Source organism: Oryx dammah, unplaced genomic scaffold (genome assembly GCF_014754425.2).
Source record: "Oryx dammah isolate SB20612 unplaced genomic scaffold, SCBI_Odam_1.1 HiC_scaffold_6, whole genome shotgun sequence".
Lineage (NCBI taxonomy): Eukaryota > Metazoa > Chordata > Mammalia > Artiodactyla > Bovidae > Oryx > Oryx dammah.
The window spans coordinates 13,625,804-13,632,750 of record NW_024070190.1 but is presented as its reverse complement, the minus strand read 5'-3'; positions in this window follow the sequence as shown (position 1 = coordinate 13,632,750).

The window sequence follows — 6,947 nt, the reverse complement described above, 5'->3', positions numbered from 1 at the left end:
CGCCCGCCCGGTTAGCCGCCTCCGCGCCCGCCCCATCCCCGCCCGCGCAGCCCCGCCCCGGGGCGCCGAGTCCGGCCCCGACCACCCCGGGGGCCCCCGCCCGTCTCCGGCGCCTGTCGGCAGCGCCCCCCACCGGGCGGCCCAGAGCCCAGCGCGCCGCCCGACGCGCGGTGGAGGAGGCGGAAGAACGCGCCTTGGGCCGCCGCGCTTGCGCACTGCCCCGCGGGGCGCAATTCGCGCCCCGGGACCGCTCGGAAGAAGCTGGGAGCGGCGCGGCCCTCTGGTCACCCCGGAGCGCCGGAGAGCTCAGGAGCGATCACTCGTGCCCGGTTTCTGACCGCAGCGGGCTACTGGTGTTCGCGGGCTTGGCGGGCGGTGAAACTCGGGTAGCTCTGTGAGGAGAGGGGTCATCTCATAAGGTGGACAGAAGTGCATTGAGCGGACGTAGCCTGGGTGCGCCGGCTGACTGCTCCCGTAAGGCCAGACAGAACGCGCGCTGTGTAATAATACCCGAGTGCGGAAAGCCCGGATTAGGGTCAAAACCCACCGGGACGCGGGGACTTCACGGCCTGACATCCGTACTCTAGGGCCTGGTCCTTACCTAAAAATAATGTTTTAGGAAAAGTGGGTAGCTTTTTGTTGATCTGTCAGTATTTTAAAGCCTGGGACTCGGATGAGGCCAGTGAAAGTGAAATATTGCCTCAGTTGCAATATTTATGGATTCGGGGGGAAAAAGTTTAATAATCAAGATAAATATATTTTAGTTCAAATTTTTAAAAAATCAAAATTAATGCAAAAATCCATAGTGAACAATGTATCAAAATTTCAAATGAAGGATCTGTCCCTGCACTTGGGCAAGCCCACCTCTCTCTCTCACATTGATCCCAGCCCTCAGAGTTTTGTTTACAAAATCAAGCAATTAGCAGCTTTGTTTTCTTTCTTTTTTTTTCTTTAGAATACCATTTATCTTGATTACTGGAGCTATTTAGTTTCCCTAAATTTTGCCCCCAGGAGAGTGCCTCACTTACCTCTACCTGGGGCCCTGGTAGGTAAGGAGTGTAGGACTTTTGAGGTGAAGTACCCATAATGGAGAGGTAATGTAGGATTAAATCCCACCCTAAATCCTGTGAAGACAACAGGAATCCTCTAAATTCCAGCCTCTTGAACCTAAAGGGGGATGGAGTCCATAGTTCACCACTCCATCCCCACCGCCTCTCCCTGGCATCTACCTTCTAGAATGCAAGGTGTAATGTGACTGAAGCTTACACTGCTGATTTATAAGTAAGCAAGTCCGCCTGAGATTTTGTTAGATAACTTCTGAAAGCAAGGGAGATATAGTGCCGAATACCCCACATCAAGTCAAATAATGACCTCCCAGTGGGAGAAAAAGTGACAATTTTAATTCAAGTCTAATCTTCCTCTTCTTTTCTCTTTTCTACTTTCCAGAAAACTGTTGCTACTGCTGTCTGGGAAAGATGAGACTGGCTTTTTCTTTCTGCCTTCTCCAGAATGAAGTTCAATATTTTCAGCCAGCACTTTCTGGGGTCTGGAGTCAAAGAAGAAAATACCTGAAGTGTAGCTCATGAAGATACCATAACTCTCTGTGTTGCCTGCACTTCTAACAATCAGTCAGATGATAATCTGAACATTATCTCTGACAAAATTGTCATGCTTGGGGAAAAAACCCCACCCACCTATCATATGATATACGAGCAAGATTTTTTTTATTTACTAACATAGAATCTAGAGAAAACATCCATGGTTCTTTTAAAAAAACACAGTGGGGGAAAGAAGCAGGGAATAAATATTGGCTAAAGGATCATCTGGACTTATATAGTCATCACACCAAAAAAAGAAAAAAAAAGTGTTCAGTTCAGTCCCTCAGTCGTGTCCAACTCTGCAACCCCATGGACTGCAGCATGCCACGCCTCCCTGTCCATCACCAACTCCCGGAGTTTACGCACACTCATTTCCATTGAGGCAGTAATGCCATCCAACCATCTCATCCTCTGTCATCCCCTTCTCCTGCCTTCAGTCTTTCTCAGCATCAGGGTCTTTTCCAAGGAGTCAGTTCTTCACATCCGATGGCCAAAGTATTGGAGTTTCAGCTTCAACATCAGTCTTTCCAATGAACATTCAGGACTGATTTCCTTTAGGATGGACTGGTTGGATCTCCTTGCAGTCCAAGGGACTCTCAAGAGTCTTCTCCAACACCACAGTTCAAAAGCATCAATTCTTTGGTGCTCAGCCTTCCTTATAAGTCCAACTCTCACATCCATACATGACCACTGGAAAAACCATAGCCTTGACTAGAGGGACCTTTGTTGGCAAAGTAATGTCTCTGCTTTTTAAAATGCTGTCTAAGTTGGTCATAACTTTCCTTCCAAGGAGCAAGCGTCTTTTAATTTCATGGCTGCAGTCACCATCTGCAGTGTTTTTGGAGCCAAAAAAAACAAACTTTGACACTGTTTCCACTGTTTCCCCATCTATTTCCCATGAAGTGATGGGACCAGATGCCATGATCTTAGTTTTCTGAATGTTGAGCTTTAAGCCAACTTTTCACTGTCCTCTTTCACTTTCATCAAGAGGCTTTTTAGTTCTTTACTTTCTGCCATAAGGGTGGTGTCGTCTGCATATCTGAGGTTATTGATATTTCTCCCAGCAGTCTTGATTCCAGCTTGTGCTTCTTCCAGCCCAGCATTTCTCATGATGTACTCTGCATATAAGTTAAATAAGCAGGGTGACAATATACAGCCTTGATGCTCTCCTTTCCTATTTGGAACCAGTCTGTTGTTCCATGTCCAGTTCTAACTGTTGCTTCTTGACCTGCATATAAATTTCTCAGGAGGCAGGTCAGGTGATCTGTTATTCCCATCTCTTTCAGAATTTTCCACAGTTTATTGTGATCCACGCAGGCAAATGCTTTGGCATAGTCAATAAAGCAGAAGTAGATGTTTTTCTGGAATTCTGTTGTCTTTTCAATGATCGAACAGATGTTGGCAATTTGATCTCTGGTTCCTCTGCCTTTTCTAAATCCAGCCTAAACATCTGGAAGTTCACGGTTCATGTACTGTTGAAGCCTGACTTGGAGAATTTTGAACATTGCCAAAATGTGAGATGAGTGCAATTGTGCAGTAGTTTGAGCATTCTTTGGCATTGCCTTTCTTTGGGATTGGAATGAAAACTGACCTTTTCCAGTCCTGTGGCCACTGCTGAGTTTTCCAAATTTGCTGGCGTATTGAGTGCAGCACTTCCACAGCATCATCTTTTAGGATTTGAAATAGCTCAACTGGAATTCCATCACCTCCACTAGCTTTGTTTGTCATGATGCTTCCTAAGGCCCACTTGACTTTACATTCTGGATGTTTGGCTCTAGGTGAGTGATCACACCATTGTGATTATCTGGGTCGTGAAGATTTTTGTACAGTTCTTCTGTGTATTCTTGCCACCTCTTCTTAATATCTTCTGCTTCTGTTAGGTCCATACCATTTCTGTCCTTTATTGAGCCCATCTTTGCATGAAATGTTCCCTCAGTATCTCTAATTTTCTTGAAGAGATCTCTAGTCTTTCCCATTCTGTTGTTTTCCTCTATTTCTTTGCATTGATCACTGAGGAAGGCTTTCTTATCTCTCCTTGCTATTCTTTGGAACTCTGCATTCAGATGCTTATATCTTTCCTTTTCTCCTTTGCTTTTCACTTCTCTTCTTTTCTCAGCTATTTGTAAGGCCTCCTCAGACAACCATTTTGCCTTTTTGCATTTCTTTTTCTTGGGGATGGTCTTGATCCCTGCCTCCTGTACGATGTCACGAACCTCCATCCATAGTTCTTCAAGCACTCTGTCTATCAGATCTAATTCCTTGAATCTATTTCTCACTTCCATTGTATAATTGTAAGGGATTTGATTTAGGTCATACCTGACTAAGGTCCATCTAGTCAAGGCTATGGTTTTTCCAGTGGTCATGTATGGATGTGAGAGTTGGACTGTGAAGAAGGCTGAGCGCCAAAGAATTGATGCTTCTGAACTGTGGTGTTGGAGAAGACTCTTGAGAATTCTTTGGACTGCATGGAGATCCAACCAGTCCATTCTGAAGGAGATCAGCCCTGGGATTTCTTTGGAAGGAATGATGCTAAAGCTGAAATGCCAGTACTTTGGCCACCTCATGCCAAGTGTTGACTCATTGGAAAAGACTCTGATGCTGGGAGGGATTGGGGGCAGGAGGAGAAGGGGACGACCGAGGATGAGATGGCTGGATGGCATCACTGAACATGAATCTGAGTGAACTCTGGGAGTTGGTGATGGACAGGGAGGCCTGGCGTGCTGCATTTCATGGGGTCGCAAAGAGTCAGACATGACTGAGTGACTGAACTGGACTGAACTGAATGGTCTAGTGATTTGCTGACTCTAAATACACACACACACACACACACACATATCCAATATATTGGTTTGGCCAAAATGTTAGGGTTTTTCAGTAAGATATTACAGGAAACCTGAACAGATGTTTTTGTCAATCCACTATATTGGTAATAATATATATATATATATATATATATACACACACATATATATTTCCCATTTTAAAATAAGGATAGGCCATCCCTGGTGGTCTAGTGGTTAAGAATCTGCCTGCAAATGTTGGGGATGTGGGTTTGATCCTTGGTTTTGGAAGAATCCACATGCCTCAGAGCAGCCAGTCCCAGGCACCACAACTGCTGAGCCCTTGTGCTGCACCTACTGAGCCTGTGGACTCTAGAGCCCACGGGCCGCAACAAGAGAAGCCAGCATGAGAAGCCTACAGCCACAACTAGAGAAAGCCCACCCAGAGCAACAAAGACCTAGCACAACCAAAATAAACTAAAAATAACAATAACTTTTCATTACCTTTTTAGAAATTAGCATAAAATCCCTTGGCCACTGAAAAGAGCAAGAAATGTTCTAAAATGTGTTTGGGAAAAGAGAAAACAAACCCCTTAGATGTGAGTGGATCAATAGAACAAAATTCCTCAGGAAAACAAGGAAAGGCTGCACATTAATTCTGAGAAAACAAGCAAAAGTTCAAATGCTACTCACAGTGAGACAGAGGACTCTTGGTGAAGAGGTAACTGAACCAAGGAGCAAAATCTGGCCTTTGATGAATGGAATGTTAATAGGTTAGGTGGCCAACAGGTGTCAGATTCAAAAGGGACGTGTTTTGGTCGAAACTTGAGATCAGTTGAGATTAGTTCAGGGACAGCTCCACCTGTGGGTTTTTGTCTTTTTAAAAAGGCGGCAAGGTGGACAGCAGGAGGGGGCCCCTCGCGAGGCACAATAATAGCCCAGGAAGTGGACAAAAGTCTCCCCGGCCTACAGTCTGACCTGTAATCTGATTGTGGGGGCGGGGAGGTGGGGGCGTCATTTCACCTTTCTTAGTTCATTTCTTTCTTTCTTCAGCTTGCAGCTCATCCTGTCAGGGACAGTGTGGCAAGGTGATGACTGAAGGAGGAGCATGCAGTTCAGTGAATCACAAATGAGGAGAGGGGTAGGATCCACCAGGGGCCGAAATGCTTTGTAAGTTCCTCTGAAATCTAAACTTTCGGTAACTCCTCCGCATTGTGTGCTTACAGCCAATGCCCATATGGCTCTACTGCTACTACTACTAAGTCGCTTCAGTCGTGTCCGACTCTGTGCGACCCCAGAGATGGCAGCCCACCAGGCTCCCCCATCCCTGGGATTCTCCAGGCAAGAACACTGGAGTGGGTTGCCATTTCCTTCTCCAACGCATGAAAGTGAAAAGTGAAAGTGAAGTCGCTCAGTCGTGTTCAACTCTTAGCGACCCCATGGACTGCAGCGCACCAGGCTCCTCCACCCATGGGATTTTCCAGGCAAGAGTACTGGAGTGGGGTGCCATTGCCTTCTCTGCCCATATGGCTCAGGTAGGCTGAATGCTATGGATAAAGAAGGTGTCAAAATCTTTGACTTTCACCTTTTCTCACCTATCCCAAAATAATCTAGTGAAAGGTTGTTATGGATTAAATTGTGTCCCTTCATAAAAGGTATGTTGAAATCCTAAACCCCAGGACTTCAAAATGGGACCTTACTTGGAAATGGAGTTGTTGCAGATGTAAAGATGAGGTCATATTGGATTAGGAGTGGTGTACCTTATAAGAAGATGGCCTTGCAAAGACAGAGACCCACAAGGAAGATGCCCTGTGATGACAAAGCAGATAAGGCAGTTACACGGCGGCACGCCAGGGAATGCCAGAGATGGACAGCAAGTCACTAGAAGCTGCCAAGAGGCAAGGAGGGACTCTTTCACAAATTTTAGAGGGAGCATAGCTCTTCAAAAACCTGATTTCAGACTTCTAGCCTCCAGAACCATGAGATAGTAAATCTGTTTTAAGCTCTCCAGTTTTTTTTTTTATTATTATTATTGTATTAAGGTAGCTCTAGGAATGGAGAAGGCAATGGCAACCCACTCCAGTACTCTTGCCTGGAAAGTCCCATGGATGGAGGAGCCTGGTAGGCTACAGTCCATGCGGTCGAGAAGAGTCGGACATGACTAAGCGACTTCACTTTCACTTTTCACTTTCATGCGTTGGAGAAGGAAATGGCAACCCACTCCAGTGTTCTTGCTGGAGAATCCCAGGGACGGGGGAGCCTGGTGGGCTGCCATCTCTGGTGTCGCACAGAGTCGGACACGACTGAAGCGACTTAGCAGCAGCAGCGGCAGCTCTAGGAAAGTAATACAAACCTCAGTGTCTCATTTGATACTGCAGTAGATGCTCACTATTTGTCAGTTTCCTCATTTTTGGCCTCCCCAAAACCCAACTGAATTATTCAGGCTACTTTAAACCATCAGTTTGCAGATCCCATATGCTACAATGCTTAACTTTGTCTTACTAAAATTATGTTCAGCAGCTCTCCAGATTTTAGGCTACACAAGGAACCTTGCATGATCTAAGGAAAG